Here is a 24,172-nt window from a genome sequence, read left to right on the forward strand (position 1 = left end):
AAAGTCGGATGCTTAACCCACTGAGCCACCCAGGCGCCCTGAGAAAAACATACTTTTAAACATTATCTTCTCATATTCTTCTTCTGAAATTTTAAGTGTAAATGTGCTAATATAATGCGTGTTCCTGGCCAGCTTAATGCTTTAGAGGTTCCAAATCCAAAAACATGAAGATAGATGACCCTGGATAGAGCTAAAATGCTATTCAGGTTTTTTTTTCCCCCATAAAGAAAATTAGAGCATACATGTTCATTGCAGAGACTATAAGCATTATGGGAGTAAACCCCATGTGTATCCTGTGATCCTCTGTGTCCACAGCATGTTAACACTACATCTGTCACACGGTACCCATTCAATATATCTTTGTTAGATCAAAAACAAAAAAAAAAGTTGAGTTTGTATCAGTGACCTCCCTGCTCCCCCAAAAAGACGTATAACACACTGTTCACCATTTAGGTATGAATGATAAATGGCTAATTATACAGCCTTATTTTTGGTCTAAAATTTGCCGGGTTTTTTGAACATGGTATTGCAAAACAATGAAGTATTTCAGCATGATAATTATGTAACTGGATGAAGATTTTATGCTTTTCCTCATGTAAAAACTACATTCTAACACTGACCTTCTGTCAAGAGCAACAGGGTAGATGAAATGGAATGAGAAACGGAAAATATATGTAGGGGTTCCTTCCATTCAGCAGGGAATAATAGCAGTTATAGATTTTCTAAAAGCATTATTGCAAAGTCTTTTAAGTTAACAATAGTCACAAATATTTCTTCTTCCTCTATTCAGTGGTTGGGTCATTACTCTCTTATTCAGGAAGCTGTACAAGGGATACTTGGCTTTTCAAGTTCTGCATGGTAGTAGGAGTGCTTTCTCATTCCTAGGTAATTTCTACTAATGCAGGTATCAATTACGCTTTCAAACTTTTCAATATTTCACCCATGTGTGTTATGGATAGTGTAGATTGTTTTTGTTTTCCAGCCTTTGTTAATGCATTTGCAGATTGCACTGAAAGAGCCTGAGAAAATTACTCCATACATCAGCATCAACAGTGCAAATTGTTTTTAAATCTATATACTGTACTATTGCACTACATTGTACAAACCAGTAAAGAAAAAAAAGCTAAGTGACTAACATTGGTTCTGGAAAGTTGTAGGGCAGGAGTAAATACACTTTTGAACACTTCTCAAAACTAAATACCAGAAAAGATAAATACAATAGAATATGAAACCAAACATACACTCCTCCCTCTTCCAACCATCCAGATTCAGAAACATTTGTGACTTCTGACTTGGTGATTAATTTAGCATCACTTGTGAAATTAGTGAAATTAAAATATTTTCCATGCATGTAATGTTATTCTCTAGCTAACGATCCTCAAATGAAGTTTTATTTATACAGATGTGTTAAGTGTGAACATAGGAGGTTACATGGTAATTGCAAGTTAATTGATTATAGCATTAATAAATGTTCCTTTAAGACATTGTATGGTAACATTTTGCAAGTAAAGATAATTTTATAGCCAACTATGTTACCAAGATAATGTTCTTCTTTTTACACAACATGTATATAGAACAGTTACCTTAACTGAATGTTACAATATTTTCTAACCACAGCACAGTATCAATTCCAATACATTTAAGTGCCATGGTGTTTAGTTTATATATCTGACTTGCTTCACTGTCTCTTCTTCATTTTATTTTTCTCTCTTGGGTGCAGATTATCAATGCCATATAGAATAAACTACAGGAAATTCTGCGACTTCAAATCAGACAACGTCTTTCTCTTCAGTGTGTTTCTTTCTTAACAGTGCAATTCACTGTTAACACTTTCATGAAAGAAACAAAAATGGTATACTTTATATACTTCTTAACACACCCTTTAAAATTTGCCATACAATATTGCGTACTATTTTAATTAAAAAAGTTTATCGCACAAATTTAAATAAAATATGACTTAAAAGAATACTACCAAATTCCTTTGATATATCGATCATCTCAGAAAATCAATTGATCTCTTCAGAAACCTGCATTTGCTCCTTGTCGCCTTCGTAATCTCATCCTCAGGTTATCTACAGTATGTCCCAGTCTACCTTTCCAGCCTCATTTCTCTCTCGTTCCATACTTAACCTTATTCTCCTGTCATACTAACTTAGTGTCAAGAATCCAAACATGCCCAGTGCTTTTTTCCCTTGCACAAATTTGTTCCTCCGTGACTGGTACCTCCAACTGAGATACTTCTTTATAGCAAAACTCAGGCAAAGAATGGTCATCCTACAAATACCACACGCTATTAGGGCTTTGGCTATTGCACTGGGTTTTAGTTTGTATACATAGAGAACTCATCAGCTTTTCTCATTCAAGAGTTACGTGTGGATTCAACTATCCCTTCTCCACCATATCTTCTGGACTAAAAATTACTGAGAACAGAAATCCCTTGCAGTTTCTCATTTTTGTGTGTGGAACAGTGTTTGGCAAGTACTTTTCTCAAAGTATTCCACCAGGAAAATAGATTGATTATATATTATGAAGGAACTGCATCAATTGCTTTGGTGAGGCTTTCACAAATAAAAGAAACAAGAATTTAGTTGTTTAAACAGCTTTATGTTTAAGTTACGTGAAGTAAGGTGATACTATCAACTCTATATTGTCTTAGAAGTACCTACATTTTATTTAAATAATGACTAGATTCAGACGAGGCAGGTTGAATTTTCCTCTGGTGCCTGTTGTCTCCAGTGGTGTTGCCTCAATTATTACCTCCAATGCACACTTACCTCCACAACTGACTTTCTTTCTTTCTTTCTGCCTCTCGCTCTCTCTTCCTTTCTCTCTCTCTCTCTTTCTCCGTCTCTTCTTCCCTCCCTCCCTTCATTTCTCTTTATTCTATTTATCTACCCATCCATCCATCCATCCATCCAATATATGGAATATATATATTCATTCTGAAAGTCTACATGGTGTGTGCATGTACATGTATATATTCTGTGTGTATATTTATGGGTGTGTATGTATACATATTCTGTATGTATATTTATGTACCCATAAACACATGCACCAGAAAGAATAAAACATGCATAGTTAGGCACAGAATAAACACCTAAAATTTAAGATTTACCTAAAATCCACCAAAACCAGCTTCCTCAATAAAATTGAGATTGAAGTAATCATCAAATAGTATCATTTGTGATGAAATTAACTATTAATGACATTCTTTTATTCTTCCCATATTAAAGTGTATTTTAACAAGTCTATAAGAACAATTTCCTTAGTTAAAATGTTATGTAAATGTTATTATGTACCTCTTGCAAATACTATTGATCAATTTTAAATCATGTAAAATTTGAGATTATAGATTATGCCTGATGCATTGATTGGGTCTTCCATGTTAACTTATTTTCATGGCATTTGCTTCTTTTTAATAAAGGAACATGAAGACCACGACATAGAAACAAACTGTGAGGGCAGTTTTCATGTGAATGTCAAGGTCCAGGATATCTATGAACCAATGTGTACTGTTGTATATATTTGTACACTCTATATTTACCAGCTAGAACAACAGAGATAAAGATGTCTTGAGAACAAGTTTAACATAAGAAAATTAAGAAAATTCAGGAGAATTTTTAATTTGGGGCTTGAATATCCCCAATTCACCAAGTCAAATGGGTTTTAACTTCCTGTTAAGGTGACAGTCCTTATTAGTAACCTATCATGTAACTTCCATACTAAACACATCACACAATTAACTCTGCCTTTTTTTCATAGAACCTATAAGAAAAGTAAATGGGTGCCTAATGGGAAAGAGGCTTAGGTTTGAGGGGTAGCAATTATCTACCTGGGAGAGAGAAAAAGTGGTGGTATAGAATAAGATATAATATTATGTAGTCAGACATTTCTGACATGGGAAATGTCTAGAATGTTTGCCCATACATGGCAGAATGTCTTCTGTACCTCTTTTCCTTTCCATGAGGATCACAAATCTAATTATGTAAGCTTCATGTAAGCCTTTATGAAAATAGATCTAAATAAAAGATGTCATAGGAGATTATTTAACGTGTTTGTGCCTTATATAATAGCTAGACCCTGCCAAAATCAAGTATACAGAAAAACCAAAAAGCATACCTGGCATTAAGTGTGGCCGCCAAGTAAGTGCACCTCCACGATTCAACTGTACCACCAAATTGGCAAAGAGGATTTTTAGTGAAAGAATGCTGTGTAGACAAAGGAGACTGACTTGGGTTCTTCAAGAGTTCAGTTCAACAAACATTTACTTAGAACCCCATATATGCCAGGAGATGTACTAAGTACTATGAACTGAAGGTTGGAAAGCTTCCAGGGATGTGGAGTTAACAACAACAAAACAGACTTTAAATCCATGTACAGTGCTGAGGTAGAGTTATGAATTGGGGCTTGACAGACAGGCACCCTTCTTCTACTTCTTTTTATCCCACACGCCTCCTAAAACAGTACTATAGAAACTCAACAGCAATTGTTGGATTTGCCGGATTGTAGAGATGAAACTGTGGCTTCACTTGGGGCTGCCTCCAGGGTATTGACAATAAGACTGTGATTTGTAGTCAACTAGAAAAAGGTCTGCTTCCCACCAACCTCTGACAACCAAATTTACCATTCTCAATATAATTAGCATTCAAATGATTTCATTATATTGATATTTTAGTTCATGTCAGGATTATTAGCAAAATGAGAAATCCACATGTGGTAGATGGCACTACGTAGACTACATTAAAGTCTGTTAAAGTGAATTATGACATGATTATTTTCTGATTCTCTCGGTATCAAGGATATGAAAGTGATTATAATAAAATCAGTTTCTTTTCAAAAATGACACTTCTTTAAACTATAACTAAAGAGATGATTACAACGCTAGGGACTCTATGGCAGAAACACGATAGCACTGAGGAACACAGTAAAAGTTCACTTGCTGCTGTACATAATTCCAAATGAATTTTAGTTTCAAATTGAAGGTGGGGCTCTTCAATTAAGTTTCCTATCAGGGAGCCCAAAACTGACCGTTACAATCCCTGCCTGGAGTCCTCCAAAGAAATTTGCCTATTCTAAGGAATTACTTCTAAGAAATTAATCTTGATCATATTCTTTTTGACAGTGAAAATTAGTTGCTATTCATGTTAGACAAGTGAAGGATCAAAGAGTAGAAGCTGAGAAAACAACTCACCCATGTTTTTGCCTCACTTTTTTGGCTGTTATCCTATCCATTATTATGATTTCATGGATGACATGAGAGTCTTTTTCAAACCCAGGTAAAACAGTATCAGTTTTTTTCTTAATAAAATTTTATTGAACTGTCACCCAAATATCTAATGCTAGTTGTTTTCTCTAATGAAAACTTTAGTATGATTTAACTACACATTCCTCCTATAATTTGATGGCTATTCTTTTTTTTCTCAAATGTATGTTTTCTTAAATCATCTTTTGAATTCTCTGAATAAATCATTAATTTAGGATTTTATAAGATTGTATCATGGTCATCTTAAGAAACGATAATTTTATCAGGGTTAAGTGGTTGGTTCTTACTTATGGCAAGGATCTTTTTTATATCCACCCCCTTTGGTCTTTTCTAGTTATCAATTTGTTTTTAATCTAGAATCTAATGGAATCTAGAGTCTATTGTTCTGGACTATCACTTCATATATTCTCTTTCAGAATAGAAATGCCATTCCATTCTTTGAACTTCTTACCATTTACAGCTCCTTCACATCTAATAACTAACTTAAAATGTTTTATTCAAAGTTTATTGTTGCCATTGTTTTTTAACTTCTAGAGTTTTTGGGATTCAGGGGTTGTTCATTTAATGAGTTGAGAGTTTAGCTATTTGAGCTATCATTGACTTTGGGGTTTCAAATCAGCACAACACATCTTTTAGCCGTCTCCCTGGTATTTAGCTCTTAACTTGAACATTCAAGTTTTGTAGGCTCTACTTAAGAAAAGACATATCTCTAGACTTCCATGGCCACACAGTTTTATTTCCTGCCTAATGTAATCTTAGGTCAATTATGCAGATGTTTAGAATTAAAAATTGTAAGACAAAGGTTTTATGCTTCTTATAAACATATCATGAAGGTAATCTTACGATAGTAAATCTTCATATGTAGATGAAATTATTGTCTAGAAGTAGTAATTTTAAAAAGGTTACATGTGGAAAATTTTTTGAAAAAGCTTCTATTTTTAAGGCTTCTTATTTCTCTAAGACTAGGTATATTTGATTACTTTTAGAAACAGAATATACCTCAATAAATTGGCTAATCTAATCTTTTCCTTGGGGTAAGTATGGTGTTATCCCATTTTACAGATGAAGCAATTAAGATCATTTATTTGAATTGCTTCAGAGGCTATACATCTAATAAGTAGTAAAGAAATAGCTGGAAAATAGATTTTCTACGTTCTCAAAGTCCATTCTAACACTACAGAGGCTTTGTTGCTAGGGAAAAACAGGATTCAGGTACAAACAGGGCTGAATCTAGTTAGACTTTGGGTCCACCACTTACTAACTGCAAAAAAGTTGTGAACCAAGTTCGTTCATATGTAAATAGGTTCAACAACTACTTCACCATGTCCTTAGAAATCTGAAAGTAATAAAGTATACAATCTGCTAAATCCAGCTTACTAAACAGCGTTTGTTTGTTTGTTTGTTTGTTTTAAATCACACTGCTTCTCCAGAAATAGGCATGTAGCCTCCTACAATGAATCTCGGAAGAGGGCAGTTTTTCTGTGAATGTCAAGGACCAGGATATTTATGAACCGGTGTATACTGTTGTTTCTATTTGTACACTTTATATTTACCAGCTCGAAAGACAGAGATAAAGATGATGTCTTGAGAACCAGTTTAACCTAAGAAATTGCTTGTTTTCTTTTTTATCTCTATGCTTGTTCCCCACGTGGATGTTAGGCAAAGAGAGGAGACCAGAGACCCCTTCTTAGCTGTGGTTTTTCATGGCTGGCCCTGGACTTCCAGCTTGGTCCTGTCCCATGGTGCTGGACTAAACCCAGAACACAGTACAGCACTAAAGTTGAAACAATTAGCATAGACCTGTAATAATTTCATGCCATATCCCAACATCTTTGCTGGGTTTGAATTTGCAGCAAGCCAAGGCTTAAATAAATCAAATGTTCTCCTTCAACCTTAAATGTGTATATAGAATTGCTACTACACTCTCCCCACCCAACCTCAAAAACTGGGTAAGGTGAGTCAACTTATTTTCATTTCCTGTCACTTTACCAACACCCTCCGTTCCATGAGCAAATGTGCAGTTTTTATAGCTACCTTGGAGTCTTTTGTAAAGATAGTTGACTTCTGCTTTTTGTGAAACCAGCAATAACGTATCTTTTAATCTAAGTATCCAGTCTCCAATTGTTGCAGTATTAGAATTTGTACAGAAATCTCTGAAAATAATCTAGTTCTGGGGCACCTGGGTGGCTCAGTCCGTTAAGCCTCTGACTTTGGCCTAGGTCATGGTCTCATCGTTCCAGAGTTTGAGCCCTCTGTCCGGCTTTGTGCTGACAGCTCAGAGCCTCCAGCCTATTTCAGACTCGGTGTCTCCCTCTTTCTCTCTGCCCCTCCCCCACTTGCGCGCGTGCGCTCTCTCTCTCTCTCTCTCTCTCTCAACAACAAATAAATATTAAAAATAGTTAGTTCTCTTCTATTCTCTTTCTCTTGGGCCTTCCTCCTCTTTTCTACCCCATCCTTCCCACAGAGACACTACCTCTGCCATCACTGACACCCCAGCTTTTTCGTAGCAGTATACAATCAGTGGCCTTGATTTCAGTATAGGTTATAAGAAATATTCTGCTCTGGTCTGACAAAGCTCAGAAAGTGGCCCCTGCTCACCTCTGCTGTGGATCAGACTCAAATGCCAAGCTTATTTCAGGTCATAGTTTCCCATCCCATTGAGGCTATTTGACTAGACCCTTCTTTTTAAAGAATAGTATGCCTTTTATCTCCATGATAGGTCTTTAGATCCTCTTACGGAAAATGCCTAGAGGAATAGGCTGATGAGAAGAAAGGAAGGTAGGGGACTCACAGAAGTCCCAAGATCACCAACCATGCTTGATGGCCAAGAAGTCATTTTTGGCAGCCACCAATCAGCATCCCAGTTCCTTTTTTAACTTCAAAGTGTATTGTGCCCATCTCCATCCACTGGCAAATGTTTATTGAGCATCTAACTCATCTTAAGGACCATGTAGTCCAGGGAAACACAAAAGCAAAGTATGCGGCATCAATTCAAAATCAGCATAGATGAAACCGGGGAAAATAATGAGATCACATATAAGTAAAAGCTAACGTATGTCTTCTAGAATGTAAATGCTCAACAAGCTTACAGAAAAGAAAACACATGAGGAAGCCAGTGTTAATTACCAAAGGCTTCATGGAGGTATAAGCAATTGTGCCTTTTGGGGTCTTGTATTAAATAGCTCTTCGTGGAATTACATATAGATCCTAAGAGTTACTTCAGCTTTCCTTTCTCTAAAATGGGCAGTCCTAATTCCATGACCTGTAGTAAGAGAACATTTATATAACTCCTGCCATTTATAGCTTCTTCTGAATGTTCTCCATTTCTGTTTATTTGAGGACTCTAAAGGTGCAAGCAGGGGGTGTGTACAGTCACTCTGGTAATAATAAAAAGAACAGATAAAGATCTCTACATCTGCATGCCTGTATCAACAGTACACATAAATGTCACTTCTTACATCAAAACCGTAAATCACTTTCTGAATTCTCTCTTATTAACATCTCTTTCAATGGGACTTATTTTCCATTACTTGAGCCGATGCATTGCTCTTTGATTCATCTTTTCTATTTTTCCCCATTTCTCTTCATTTAAAACTCATATAAGGCTAGTCTCTTCTACGAAAATGTTCACAGTTGCCCATTTTGATAAACAGAACCACATCCAGAAATATTTAGATCTGGAAGGCACCTTGGTGAATCACCTTTTTCCACAGTCTCATTTCACAGCTGATAAAATTAGATTAAGTGAGTTGTCTAAGGTCACACATTAGATAGAGACAGAAGAAGACTTGGATTATGTGACACTAAATTTTACTTTTGTCAATATACAATTATCCATTCAGCAAACATTTATTCATGTGGCAGGCACTACTGTAGGGATTGGAAGCCAATAGGGGCACCCACAGGCATAATTCTGCTCCTGTATACTCGTAATTCTGCAGGTTTCACCTCCCTTAGGTGTGCTCTGACTTTCTGCTCGATCTTTTATTGTAATAGTTTTATTTCTTCATGCTTTGATAGTGTCCTTATCTTCACTCATTCCCAATTAACTTCCCCAAGCTTCTCATTTAATTAATTCCCATCCTCCTTTTCAAGATACAAACTGGCTCTCCTGACTTAGTGCCATTCTGCCTCATTATCAGCCCCCCATTCTAAAATAATTATTTTGAATATAATGGAAATGTTAAACATGGCTGAACCCAATATGTCATGATTGTAACTGACTGCCAGCAAGTGCTTTAGTGGGTTCTGACTTGTCTAATAAAGTGTCACAACAGAAAAATGAGTAGAGCCTTTATCCCTTTTCCAATCTTTGTTGGTAAACATTTGCTTCTATCATAATGAGGACAGGTTTGTAAAATTAAGCCTCCTAAATGGCTGTCAATGGTTAGACACAAAAAAAGGAAAAATAGACACATTCCTTTGTCCTCAAGACGAAGCAAAATATTTCATTCTCTCTTTCCTTTCAAGAAAAATCCATATTCTGTGTTACTGCCTTCCCACTATTCCAGCAGCACCATAGGTACTGATAGTGGCCGCATTTATTTAAAGAAAACAATTTTTTTGTTTATTGATGGATTACTTTTATTGCCTAATACTCTCCATTTTCCAGATAAATGTCCTTTTCTTTTATTGTTATATACACAATGAAACAATCTTGTGCTTAATGGACAAAATAACATAGCCACAGTTCAGTGAAATATTTTGTAAGGATACTGAAAAAATGGCACTTTATTTTTATTTTTTTAATAGTTTTATAATCTCTTTTTTTTGGTAATGATTATTTTGTTCTTTCATAAAAACTCTCATAAAAAGTTGCAAGGATAGTTTAAGTTCCCATATGACTTTTACCTAGATTAACCAATTGTTTAATTTTGTTCTGTATCATTTTCTGTGTGTGTGTGTGTATATATATATTTATATGATATATTATATTATATTATATTATATTATATTATATTATATTATATTATGTGTTTATATACACCGTCCGTATCTTTTTCCAAACCATTCAGAATAAGTTGAAGACATGATATGTCTTATTCCAAGTATTTTAGTGTATATTTCAGTATAATTCTGAAGAGAACATTTTCTTACACAGAACAGTTATCAAACACAGGCAAAATACCAATGATGTAAGAACACTGTCTAATTCATAGTACATATTCAAATTTCATCTAGTGTCACAGTAATGTTCTTAATACCTAATTGTTTTTGTCCTATATAGGTCCAGGATCTAACCTAAAATTATGTGATACATCTATGTGTCATGCAATGCTTTATTTTTGTGTGTAAAATTTTACACTCAATCACTAATGACCTGGATAGTGTTTCTTTTTAAAGTAATCTCTGTTTGGTGACTGCTGTCCCAAGAATAAGAGTTTAAGCCAAAAGATGTGTAACAAAATCCCTTAGGGTTAGTGATATCTGTGTTTAGGAAATGATACATCAACTTTGTAACTGTCTTCTAAACACAAGTTTTGGCATTTCAATAGGAAGGAGTCAAGGAAAAGAACTCTGAGTTTATCTATAATTTGTAGTTTTGAGATTTAAAACAGGGGGTAGAGATTTTGATGCCATCTCAGTCTACCTGGGGTGAAGGGGATGTTTACAAATGACCATGTTGCAAAGATTCATGATGTACACTTTAAAAAAAATTTAATGTTTATTTATTTTTGAGAGAGATAGAACGCAAGCAGAGGTGGGGCAAAGAGAGAGGGAGACACAGAATTCGAAGCAGGCTCTGGGCTCTGATCTGTCAGCATAAAGCCTGAGGCGGGACTCAAACCCACGAACAGTGAGATCATGACCTGAGCGGAAGTCAGACTGAGCCACCCAGGCACCCCTTTAGTGCTCACTTTAAATCCAACCCTAAATAAATATTTGGTTCAGTGATATGTTTCCATTAAACATATTAAAAGCTCCATTAAAATCAATATTTTCATCAAAATGAAATATTTGAGATATTTTAAACAAAGTTTGGATATTAACGTTAGTCATTTGTCATTCTTGAAACTGAGTCCTTCTTTAAAAAAAATTCAGCTATGCATTTTTAAATATTCAGCATTAAAATGAATACAAATAGTTCCCTCCTCCCACAAAACAACAAGTCAAGGATTTGTAATATTCATGCCTAAAGCATAGAGTGTTTTGCTTAATTCTATAAATAGAATCATGGTTAGCGCTGCAAGGTTCAGCAGTTTAATTTCTAGCTATTATCAAGCAAAAGTAATCCCTAAGTTTCAGATAATTTCTTTTTTCTCCATGTCAGGTATGCTTCTAAAACTGGATTAAAAATCATGAAAGTCATCAGATTTATTGACTGTGAATCCTCATACTGTTTTGTGAAAAATAGGTAAATCTCCCTAAAAAGATTCACATTTTTTTATGTATCATATAAACACATAAAAGTACCAAGTCTCAATACCAGGAGGCTTTCTGAGTCAGACCTACTGATACCAATGACATTACTGAAAAGCCAGACAGTTGGCAGAAAGTGCAAAATCATCCTGTGCTATTTTCACATTTTTCCTCTAAAATAAAGAGAGAGGTTTATACACGCAAGAGAAATTAGCTACGAGAAAAATACTGTGCACATCCATATTCAGTGCATAGATTAAAAGTAAAATAGTTGTTTGTCCCCTACAGTAGAAAAGGCTTTCCCATTCATCCTTGTGATAGATCTGCATGTAAAACCAAAATGAAATCAAATCCCTGCAGATGGCTCGTAAGTCACAAAAACTGTTTAATCCTTTAACTGCGTCCCTTTGGGAAGCCGGCCCCTGGGTAAGTCTCAATGTGTAATAAATATAACGTCAAATATTCTCTTAGATTTTTAGTAGAAAGCCTTCATTGACTCCAGCAGGGCCACCCACCCCCGCAGCCCCCCCGCTGCCACCTGTATTTCTTGTAAAGAGGTCTATGTTACTCCGGTGCCTTCATATGTACACCCACAGAGTTTGGTTGTAGTTTTTGCTTTAATAAGAAAAGTGTCAGTAACCGAAACTATACGTAAAAATCTTATCTAAAATTGATTGTGGCTCAAAGTCGTATTTTAAGAGTCAGCCAGGCAAATCTAAGCACATTTTTACAATGCTCTTTCTAATGGCTCTTACTAGAAAACAGTTGCATTTCAAGCAGGAATAAAATGAAAACAGACCTTGGAGGCTTAACCATTGAACAGATGCAGTAAATGCAGCTTTGGAAATATAGCTGTCACTTCAGATCTTTTATGCTGAGTACCTATATGAGCCAATTGCCAGAGCTGCTGGCATTATTATATTTCTGCAGTTCTGTTCAAAACAGACTCTGTAAGAACTTATAAAAACAGAGTAACATGCCTATTACGAACCTATTTTTAAATATTTCATTCTTTCTTGGTTTTCATTCTACTTAAATTTTTGAAGACTAAAACTGATCAGAACTTCTATAAGAAGGTACTTGTCTCTAGCACTGTGAAATCTTTCATTTGTGAGTTGCTAACGTCAAATCAAATCAGGAATTCTTGACATCTTTATTACATTAAAGCAATTCCTGATATTGACTCTTGGGAAGGATTTCATTTTCTGACTCTCTAAACTAGAAGTTGTACTTTTTTTTTTTTTTTTTTTTTAACACAGCGATGTGAGATTATTTTTCTCTTTACCCCTGCTGGAGGATATATATACATTTTTGTCAAATCTTTTTGAACAACACGGTTTGAACTGCATGGGTCCACTCATATCTGTGATGTATTTTTTCCTCTTTATGATTTCCTTAACATTTTCTTTTCTCTAGCTTATTTTATTATATAACAAATAAACATAAAAAACAAAATATACATTAACTGGCTTTATGTTATCAGGAAGGGTTCTGGACAACAGTAGGCTGTTAGTAGTCAAATTTGGGGAGAGTCAAAAGTGACATAAGGATTTTTGATTACAAGGAGGGTCAGTGCCCCTAACCCCCACACTGTTCAAGAGTAAACTATGATCATGTCAATACTAAATATAGCACCATGTATTTAATTGACTAATAACTGTATGTTTCTTTCTAAATAAATAATGTAATATTCTCTAACAATGTCTACCTAACTGAGTATTGTTTCATTTTTAAAGTAGAAAAGCTATACTGCAAGAAGCATCGTCACAAAAATCAGTGTATCAATTACTCATAGAATCTTGATCTCTAGTTCTTCAAACCAACTTTAAAATCCCTAACAATCTCTGTCTTCTACTCTATATACTAAATGTACATATACGTGACGTGATATTGTATTTGGATATATATCTGTCAAGATTTTTTAGTAGAAATATGACATAATAAAATTAATCAGTCACATTAATGACAATCCGAAATGATTCTGAACTATGCAGTCAGCTAACCAGTGGGCATGTTGTTTTCCTTTATAGAAAAAAAGAATCTGAAAGAAAGAAGAAAATACCCCAGAATTCCTCACAGAACAGTAAGTGCTTTCATGATACCATAATATGACTAGAGCCTCTATAAAATTCTACAAATTTCTTTTATAGAAATATTCGCCTTTCTATTTGGTAAGATAAGAGATTAATACAGCTGGCAAGTTTTAGAAGGAACCTTCTAAAAGTCAATCCCAATTTACTGGAGGAAGCTGAAAATCAGTTATCCTATAATCCTCTTAAATAAGAGGCCAAGGTAATCCTTGTGATACATCTATATGGCAGAACGTGTTTATGTTGATTCCATCCTATCTTTTGACTAGCACTGTATCATTTTAATTCTAAAGAAGAAAAAAATTAAGTAAAATTTAATCATCATGCCTCACATTCTCTGTATGTGCTAGAAAAATATATTCATTTTGAACAAAATTTTAAGAAGAATCAAGATGTTTGTTGTCTTTAAATTAGAATTATCAAAAAATAAAAAAAAAGGGGGGGGCAACCATCCGTAGGCTTTAAATCTAAAGGTTTCTCATTAGTACATTTCTAATATTCTCACAACTATGATTTATATTTCCTTATACAGCTATTAGAGAGTAATAATTGTTTGCCTAAATATGTTCCTAAATATGCTTTTTGTGAAGCAAAATTAAATTTTTATACCATTCTTTATGGTAGAATTTGTAACATTTTAATGATTTCCTAGATGCAAGCAATTACAAATTTTAAATATGTGAATATCAAAAATAATAAAGATGGAAAAGCAAAGTCCACATTGGTGAACCATGTTATCTCCCTTTTAATGCCATGGTTGTTTTCAAATGAGTTTGCAAACTCACTTCTAGGTTGAATTTTTAAATGACAGAACCATACATATTAGTTTTATATTCTTTATACAAGAAGCAGTTAATATTTATACCCCTCACAATTTCTTGGTCATCTTATAATTTCACTGTCAAGAGCCATCAATGGCTATTTTTCTGACCTATCTTTAAGTGATTGGGTCTATTATTCAGGTGTTACTTATAGAAGTTGTTTCGTTTGGATTGTACTTTTCATAACTATATTAAATTCGGATTTAGTACGGCATCCTTTGGAAAGAATTGATGCAAGTATTTAGGTCTTCTGCTCATTTGGGGCAATCCTAGAGAAAATGATATGCATGTTTCTGAGAAAGAAAACATGCAATTTCTTGGTGTGTTTGTGCTTTGTGGGAGTTTTCCTTTTAGCTTTTATGGTCTTTTTTTTAACAACTACATGCTAAATTACTCCTAAAAAACTGTAAGGAAAAATTACTAACTCAAGCCCAAATTTAAAAATAGAGTTTATGCCTTAATGATTTTATAAAATATTTTTGAAGAGAAATACTCTGAATTAAAACAATATTGTCAAAACACTAGAGGTGTCTTAATATAGGTCTTTTTCCAAAGAGTTCATGAATTAGGGATGTCAGTACATAAAATAAAGCATGATAGAAAGTGAAGACATTGGATAATGCAGTATTTTTCTTGTCTTTAATCTATAGAATATGTGTCTGTGTTGCAAGTCCATGAATAATAAATTAGTTTTTACAATTTGTATTGTAAATCAAGCCTTATAAATTAGCATAGGAAAGCCTTACAAACCTATAGTTTTGCCTCAAAGCTCATAGCTTAAGAACAATTTGGTAATTGATTAGAATATTACTAAAGATCTTTAGAGCACATTACACTTATATTTCACAGAAAAAATATGCTTAAAGATAAGAAAAATAAGAAAAGGACCTTTGGAAATTGTATCTTAAAATAATAACTTTTCACTATTACTGAACAAATGTCCGGTGGTACTTTCAAAAACTCTAAGGGTTGGTTCTCTGCAGACAGAATATACTGGATAGTGATGATTGATGATAATGATAATAATAATAATAACAACAACAACAAAGAGGATACATTTAAAAAAAGCACTCAGATGCTCAGGCATTCTTCTTGGAAACTATTCACATTATCATAGATCTACTAAACCTCTTTAAATACTACTGGGAGTTGATGCTCTCACTCAAAGCATGATTATTGTTAACAATCTCTCTTTGCTGGTACACCAAATAGAACAAGAGGTTTTCAGAAGACAAGTCTTAAGAGAAAATAGATTTTAACTAGAAAAGTGTTTTGTGATTCACTAGTAAATAAATGTTATTTGCAAATGCCCCTACAACTTTCAATTAGTCAAACCATTCTCTATGTGGAATAACACGTCCTTATAATCAAAGAGTATTGGGCTATGTGTGTGTATGTGTTTGCATGTAACAGCACGGAGTTAAGAGAAATTTCTCTCTAGTCCAGTATATTCATTTTACAGGCATTATCTTCTCTACTATCCTCGTTTATAGAGGGCCAGAGAAGTCAATTCATTTATCTAAGCTCTCATATCTAGTGACAGAATCAAGAAAAATTCTGGCTTAATTAACCACCATTTTTTTTTTCCTGACAAATTAGCTGAAAGTACTTGTATAAAAACTGACGGTCTTAGATTGGCTCAAGAAACCTGTTCTCAAAACTTAATTTTTTTCCACCAAAATGCTAATCAAATTCTATATTGTCTCTCTGACTAAAACTGTATTTTGATAAGCTCGTTAGAATGTTAATAGAAGAGAGAATTATACACAGAGTTAGAGTCTGAATTTGAGTCTTGGCTTCACCCATCTCCCTGTCTCTTAGTAAGGAATACTGGAGCACAGAGGGAGATCACTCAACTAAAAAACAAAAACAAAAACAAAAACAAAAACAAAAAAACTACCAGATGATAATAATATATAACAATAATACACACATACAATCTATCATCAGCAATAGTTAAGCAATTACCTCAGTGATTCATTGTTTTCCTATCTAAATAATGGGGGGAAAATTGCCCAATCTACTTCCCAAGATTCCCTGAGATCACATTAGATATATGAGTATAGTGATGTTTAATTATAAATTTTAGTTATTATGGAAAACCTTAGATTACTATAAAAAGACTTCCTTTGTATGAAGTTTTCCTTTACTGCTTTGGGAGTCCAATATATCATTTTACAAACAGTGTGTTGATGACGAAACCTAAGTCGTTCATTACTGTCTGCCCTAGACAATAATGGTCCTCCAGAAAAAATTTCCCTTTTCCTTGAATTTATAATCTAATCAGATGATGATATTTTATTTAGTTATCAAAAGAACACTTCCTATGTTATCACAGTTTTGTAGATTCATGAAAATGAAAAATGAAAGCTTTATAATGTTAGTCTAGTTAGTAAGCAGCAGAGTTAGCATTTGAACTCAGGTCTGTCTAACTCCCCCTTTCCCTAAACACATCACAAAGTGAAGTGACGGCAAAGCATATTGCATTTTCCTGTGTGAATGATGGCATAGTGAGAAGAGATGGAAGCAGAGAATAGATCTTTTTCAAATGTCATTGGTCTGTGTAAAATACTGGGTGCACCTATGGTATCACTTTTCCTTATCACTTATCAATAAACATTAAATTGAATCATGTGCATTGATTCTTCAGATGACAAAATTAAACCATGGTAGGAGAATTTAATTATTAAAGACAACTATCTTTAGATAGGAAGAGTAGAAGTAAAGTTGAAATGGATAATAGCCATAAGTATAAAAGGTCACCTACAGGCACAGAACTATGTTTATTTTGTTTGTAAAGAGTATTCCCACAAAATAGATGCTCCCAATTTGTGCTTCCCAGATATCTTATGCTTACTACATTATCTGGACTTATCTCCTTTAAAATCTTTGCTACTACTTTGGAAATTCATTCCTTTATTTCTTCTTTCTTCTTTATTTAATAGTTGCCATTGAGTACCTACTGCATACATTTTCCCGAGTGTTGGTGTTACAGGAGTAAACAAAGCATAGCCTCTGTCATCAAGTAGCTTACATTTAGTATAATCACAAATACTGGAATGTTCACTACATGGAGAGAATAATAGTACTTTGACTTACAGTAAGAGACTATCTTTTTAAGATATTCATCTGACTAACCATAATCAGAATCAGTATGTTTTTATTTAATAAATGATTGACAGTTTTTCACTCTCTCTGGGACATTGGGTAAGATAGGTTTCCTGCAGTCATTATTACTCATGATAAAAAGCTAAAACATATTTAATGACTTAGTTATATCCTAGGATACTAAAGAATGAGAACTCACCCTCTGTATTTGAATTCCAGCTTCACTGCTTATTAGCTTTGGGACATAGGGCTATTTAGTAGATAGACCTCTAGATGTTTTAATTCCTTCAATGACTGATTGAGATAGTTAATTGAGTTAAAGATGTGCAGTGACTTTGGTTATATAACAGTATTTTGTTGACAGTAGGCACTATATACAGCTAGCTGTTATAATTACTGATAGAGTCTGTCCAATAATTCTAGAAACAATCTTTAATTTGGATATTCGCATTGATATTTGCCTTTATTTTCTCCTGAAAGCTGCGTCATCTTTCATGACTCTGAAATACAACTTATGAAAGAGATACAGTAGAAATGCTTTAAAATCAACAATATGTAAAGCCTTAAGTTAATAAAAGGTTAAAATGAATGATTCATCCATTTGAATAATTTATGCTAATTTTGATCTGTTCTAACATTCTGATTTATTCACTTATTTGTCTGCACCAGGTCATTATTTTAGACTGCATTATTTATTTTTGTAATTAAGAATGTTGGCAGTGGATGAAAGAGCTATGTTCAAGTTCTCTTTCTGCCACATACTGGCTATATGACCTCAAGAAGACAATTTAACTTCTTCCTCAATGTCCTCATCTATAAAAATGAAGATAATGAATTATATTTTGTAGGTTTGAGAATTCCATACATCTTATGTGTTTATTACAGAAGTTAGTACAATAATATAAACAAATAGTAATTTGTTGTTATGTTGCTATTAAAGATATCTACTTTGCAATATTAAAGAGACACTCTCTTAAAATTATATAAAAAAAAAATAGGGGCCCCCTGGGTGGCTCAGTCGGTTAAGCGTCCAGCTCTTGGTTTTGACTCAGGTCACAATCTGGTGGTTTTGTGATTTCGAGCCCCGCATCTGCTGCCAGTGGGGAGCCTGCTTGGGATTCTCTCTCTTCCTCTCTCTCTCTACCCCTCCTCGACTTGTGCTATCTACTTGTGCTGTCTCTGTCTCCCTCAAAATAAATAAACCTAAAAAAAATAAAATTATTAAAAATATACAAGTCTGCAAAGAACAAAGAAAATGTGAAGGAAGAAAGAAGAGATGTGGAGGATGGTTTGAATACAGGATAAAATTTGGTTTTAATACAGTAGGATGTGGACATGCTCTAGGAGGGGTCCACCATGAGCCCTCTCCTTGAAGACCTCTTACTCTGTAAAGCAGATACTGAAACCACACAAGGTCAAGAGCATGACTCCCCTGCAGGGAGGTCAAAAGACTTGAAACATTTCGACAGTCTTCACGGCCCTATTATAAGTAAAGCTGAATCGGTACACATTATGAGGTGAACGTTACCAAAAAAGGCTTTCTACCCTACCATGAAATTACTTCCTTTGGAGTACCAAATGGGGTTATTTTCTCCACAGAAAATAAACCTCACCAAACTGTAGGCTGAACAGGCTTCCAAAAATAAAATACATCCAACATATGTTATTACATAAACCATTTTAAAGTTAAGGATAGTTTTATGCCATTGCATGGCAAAATGATACACCCTCCTTCCAAAAAATTACATAAAAACATGCGTGTGATATTGGAAATTAAAATCACAACATTTTTTTACCAAGGAAATCTCAGAAAACAAAATTTCACATTCCGCTGGTTTCCCTATGATAAAGAATTGTTTATGAATTTTCTCTTCAGTTTTGTACATCAATTATTTTCTGTTAATTTTACATCTACCATTGTACTTGGCTTTGTTGTTTGAGTCATTCTTTTGCAAACGCCATAAAAATCTCTTTATAATACTGACACTGAGCACCAGTACTAATACCACTCCCTCTTAATGTCGAATCTTGTTCTGCCTCTAAAGATAAGTATATCCAATCTTAGTAATCATCGTTTCTATATCAGCAAAATGCGATTAGCAGTAAATATCTTCTCATTTTCCTCCTCTTTAAAATGTAATCCTGGGGCACCTGGGTGGCTCAGTCGGCTAAGCGTCCAACTTCAGCTCAGGTCACGATCTCACAGTTCATGGGTTCGAGCCCCGCGTCGGGCTCTGTGCTGACAGCTCAGAGCCTGGAGCCTGTTTCAGATTCTGTGTCTCCCTCTCTCTCTGACCCTCCCCCATTCATGCTCTATCTCTCTCTGTCTCAAAAATAAATAAACTTTAAAAAAAATTTTAAATGTAATCCTTACATAAAGAGCAATTTTCTTTCCCAAAATACAAAAAATCTGGTTCAGCATATGTTCCATTGTATATCTGAGCAATTTATCTCATGTTATTATGGTTAATATAATTGCTTAACCCTGCTATTGTTTTCATCTTCCACTTCCAAAAGAATCCTGGCAAAGTCTATGTTAATGAATTGGCATGAAATGTTTCGTGAGGAAATAATGTCTCTAAGCAAATGCTCAACACGCATGACCCCCAACGTGATAATATCTGGGATTTTCAGTAGTCTGAAGTGTCTTGCAAGAAATAATTCTTAGCAGCAGTTTTGCAAGTTGGTCAGAGTTTTCTGCTTATCCATTTTATGTTTGCATCTAGCATACACACAATATGCCATAACATTTCCTGGGAAGTTATTTCTTTTTAATTAGGAATGTAATGTTTGAAGTGTGAAAGATTTGGCCTTGGCTTTTCCTACTGTTTTGGACTTTAAAATACTTTTTTTTCTAATTTTAAAGGAGATTTTCTTAATGCCCTCGATTTATATCTTGGAGCATTTATCTATGTGGTAATACTAATAATAATGTTGTATTATAGAGTACACGCCTTTTCATTTATCTGAATTAGGCCTCTTAACATAATTCCAGAAAAAAATGGGTTTGCCTCATTGTGTAATTATTAACGTATCCATTATTCTCAATGAGGCTAAGATTTGGACAGTTATCAATATGGGTTACAAAGGTAGAGCAAAGTTTGTCACTGAGTCAGTGGAAATAATGGAGAAAACAGGTGGTCCCCAACCTACCAAAGAGTTACTAACAAAATGCATTTTAAGCTGTTTTCCTTTCCATTTCATGAGATGGATATTTACCTAAAGTGGTCGCACAAACCCATGAAAACCCGCAGTCTACGTTGAACCACAGTATTTGCAGGCTTGGGGATGGGAACTAGACGAGTGTGAGGAAGACAGGAGCACCATGTTTCTCCATTTTTGCTGATACTCGATTGATCCCGCCCAAAATGTGGACAATGAGTTAAACTGGCTTTCCACACCGACTTCTCTCTTTCTCACCTTGGCTTGTTACCTGATGTGCGTCTGCTCCTGATAGGATATTCTCTAGCTGCCTTTTCTTTAAAGTGGCGTTGGTTTCCAAAATCCCGGCCCCACTTTTCTCTTGATCAAAATGTGTCACTGTGACTGGTATGAGGAAACCTCTCAGAAGAAAGGAAGTGAATCAAAGTATTTACACCAGCCGTGCATTCTCCCTGCTCCCTCCACACCCTACCCACACAATTGTTAAACCAAACAAACAAGTGACAAAGGATCTTAGGCAGTGTGAGATCCTGAAGCGAATTTAAATCATATGGATGGAGAGAGTTGGGGACAGACACCGCAGGCTCCGGATGCAGCACCACTGCGCTGCTCTTGAGGTGTTGTGTTTCCTTCCGGGCCTCTACACAGGAGTCCAGAATTCCTTTATTTTAATACCTTCAAATTCTCCCAGGGGGTTTTTGAGGTTTGTGATTAAAGCTCCCTCAATGAAGTATAGTAAGCTAGAAATTATCTGTGCTCTATTTCTCACGTTATGTAATGTACACAAGTATCATTCACCTACCTTGTAATTTTTAAAATTTGTTTCAAATACCCCAAATATAAAACCATCAATTCATGTAGTAAATATTTAAGTATCCCTTCCACATGCAGGAAATTCCTTTGTTTGTACCAGTAGTCAGTTCCGGCTGCTGTAATGAACTATTTCGTAGGCTGGGTGGCTTATAAACAACAGAAATTGACTTCTCACAGCTCTGGAGGCTGGAAGTCTGAGATCGGGGTATCATTCTGGTTGTGTGCTGGCAGAAGCCCTCTTCCATGTTGCAGACTTCACCTCGTATCCTCACGTGGCGGAAAGAAGGCGAGATATCTCTCGGGGTTCCTTTCATAAGGGCACTAATTCCCCCCATGAGGGTCCACTCTCATGACCTAATCACCTCCCAGAGACCCTCCACCTCCTCATACCATCACAAGGGTGTTAGGATTTCAGTGTGTGAGTTGGGTGGGGCGGGGGAGAGGATGCAAGCATTCAATCCATTACAACCATCTATTCCATTCATCCTATTTGACAGCTTAGATCAAGGAAATCATCCACAATGTTTAACAGTCAATTTCTATTATAGTTATGTTTGAAAATATATGGTTTCAATGATCCCCCCACTAGTGTTGATCAGACAAATGTTGTCTTCTTTCTGGGCTGGCATCAACAATTATGAGATGGCATGGTGAGGCCAGGCCAGCCTATTTGCACCTTATTTTCCCAGACAGCTGGTTAGGTAGCCCCAACGAGCCCCTATCTCTGTCCTAAGATTACCACACAGCAGTGGCCACTATTGCCTGAACACTTACTTTCTCCGAGTGCTTTTTATGTAATTTCTCTGAGAAGTTTATATTCATAGTTCATAAACTGCAGAGATTCTGAGAGGCAAACTAACTTCCTTAACGTCACACAGCTTATAATTTTTTATCCTGATGCAGACTCGGGTCTACACAAGGCTGAAACCTCTACTCTTAGACACACAAATTTCTTAGACTTATACCAGAATGATGTTTCAAGAGTTTCTCTTTGCATGAGAAGGAGAACTCCCTCAGTATGGTAGGCAAATCTCTTTATCCCAGACCCTAGCACAGAGTAGGTGCTCAATGCTAGTTGAACCAAAGTGATGACCCTCTTAACCCAGATCTATCATAGAGCTGGCTTTATCGAAAGTTCTCTTTTCTCTTACTTTTCCTCACTTAAAGCTAGATTTATCTACATCCTGAAAAACTCCATTACAATAAGCTTTTATTTTCAAGGGCTGTATCTTTAGCCTTATACAAATATATTATTTATTTTTCACTTTTTGTGAGAAAATACGCATAGAATTTATTGTTTTAACCATTTATAATTGTACAGTTCAGTGGCATTAAGTACATTCACACTGTTGTATAATCATTACCAACATCCACCCCCAGAACTTCTACATATTTCCAAACTGAAATTCCATACCCATTAAATAATAACCCCCCATTCCCTCTCTCCACAGCCCCTGGAAACCACCATTATCTTACTTTCTGTCTCTATGCATTTGACTATTCTAGATACCTCATATAAGTGGGGTCATGGAGTATTTATCCTTCTGGGTCTGACTTATTTCACTCAGCATAATGTCTGTAAGGTTTACCCATGTGGTAGCATCTGTCGGAATTGCCATCTTTTTAAGGCTCAATAATTCCTTTGTGGTATATACTGCATTCTGTTTATCCATTTACCTATAATTTATTGTATGCTATAGTTGTCTTAAGTGGAATTTTTTTGTGTGAATTCCCTAACTAAAGATGCAAATACAGGAATGTAATGTTTGTGGCTTCTAGGACATCTCTTTTTTTATATCATAAACTCTAAAATTAATCACAGAAAACTAGCTCAGTATAGGCAATCAGCAAAAGACACAAATGAGTTTAAGGTAATTTAGGGTGTCTGAGTCATAAATATGCCACGTTTTAACTGCTCAGACTAGAATTAGCCTGTCTTCATTGGATTATCTGATGTTTTTATACACCAACAGTTCTTAGAAGATTTATAAAGCTAGGGGTATCTTTATATTGACTTTTCTCTAAAAATAAATGAATAATAGGGAGAGGGTTATTGATTCAAAACAGAAATGCAAATTTATAACCTTCGACTTTTGTAATACTACCATTTAACTTCTCATCTGCCTTATGAAATGTTATGGCCCAACACTTACTGGATTAATCTTAAATCAGTAAGCTCTTTCATATTTTCTTTTTCTTATATATATATTTTTTAACGTTTATTTTTGAGACAGAGAGAGACAGAGCATGAACAGGGGAGGAGCAGACAGAGAGGGAGACACAGAATCTGAAACAGGCTCCAGGCTCTGAGCTGTCAGCACAGAGCCCGACGTGGGGCTCGAACTCACGGACCGTGAGATCATGACCTGAGCCAAAGTTGGACGCTTAACCGACCAAGCCACCCAGGCGCCCCGAGCTCTTTCATATTTTCAATAAGCATTCCTTAGATGCTTACTAATAATTCTAAAGCTAGCATTTATTGAGTGTGAGATACACACAATACACATGTATTTATCCGTGTCTGTCTTCTCTCAGAAAAGCTTTATCACCATCCT

The 24,172-nt window shown here is 35.1% G+C and overlaps 1 protein-coding gene across 1 annotated transcript in view; it reads left to right on the forward strand.

Annotated features, from left to right (window-relative positions):
- SYT1 (synaptotagmin 1) overlaps positions 1 to 24,172 on the forward strand; it is a 555,677-nt gene that overhangs the window by 181,289 nt on the left and 350,216 nt on the right. The window contains exon 3 of the mRNA XM_047865729.1: positions 13,654 to 13,706. The gene's annotated coding sequence lies outside the window, so the exon portion shown is untranslated. The remainder of the gene's footprint in view (positions 1 to 13,653; positions 13,707 to 24,172) is intronic.

Source organism: Prionailurus viverrinus, chromosome B4 (assembly GCF_022837055.1).
Source record: "Prionailurus viverrinus isolate Anna chromosome B4, UM_Priviv_1.0, whole genome shotgun sequence".
NCBI lineage: Eukaryota > Metazoa > Chordata > Mammalia > Carnivora > Felidae > Prionailurus > Prionailurus viverrinus.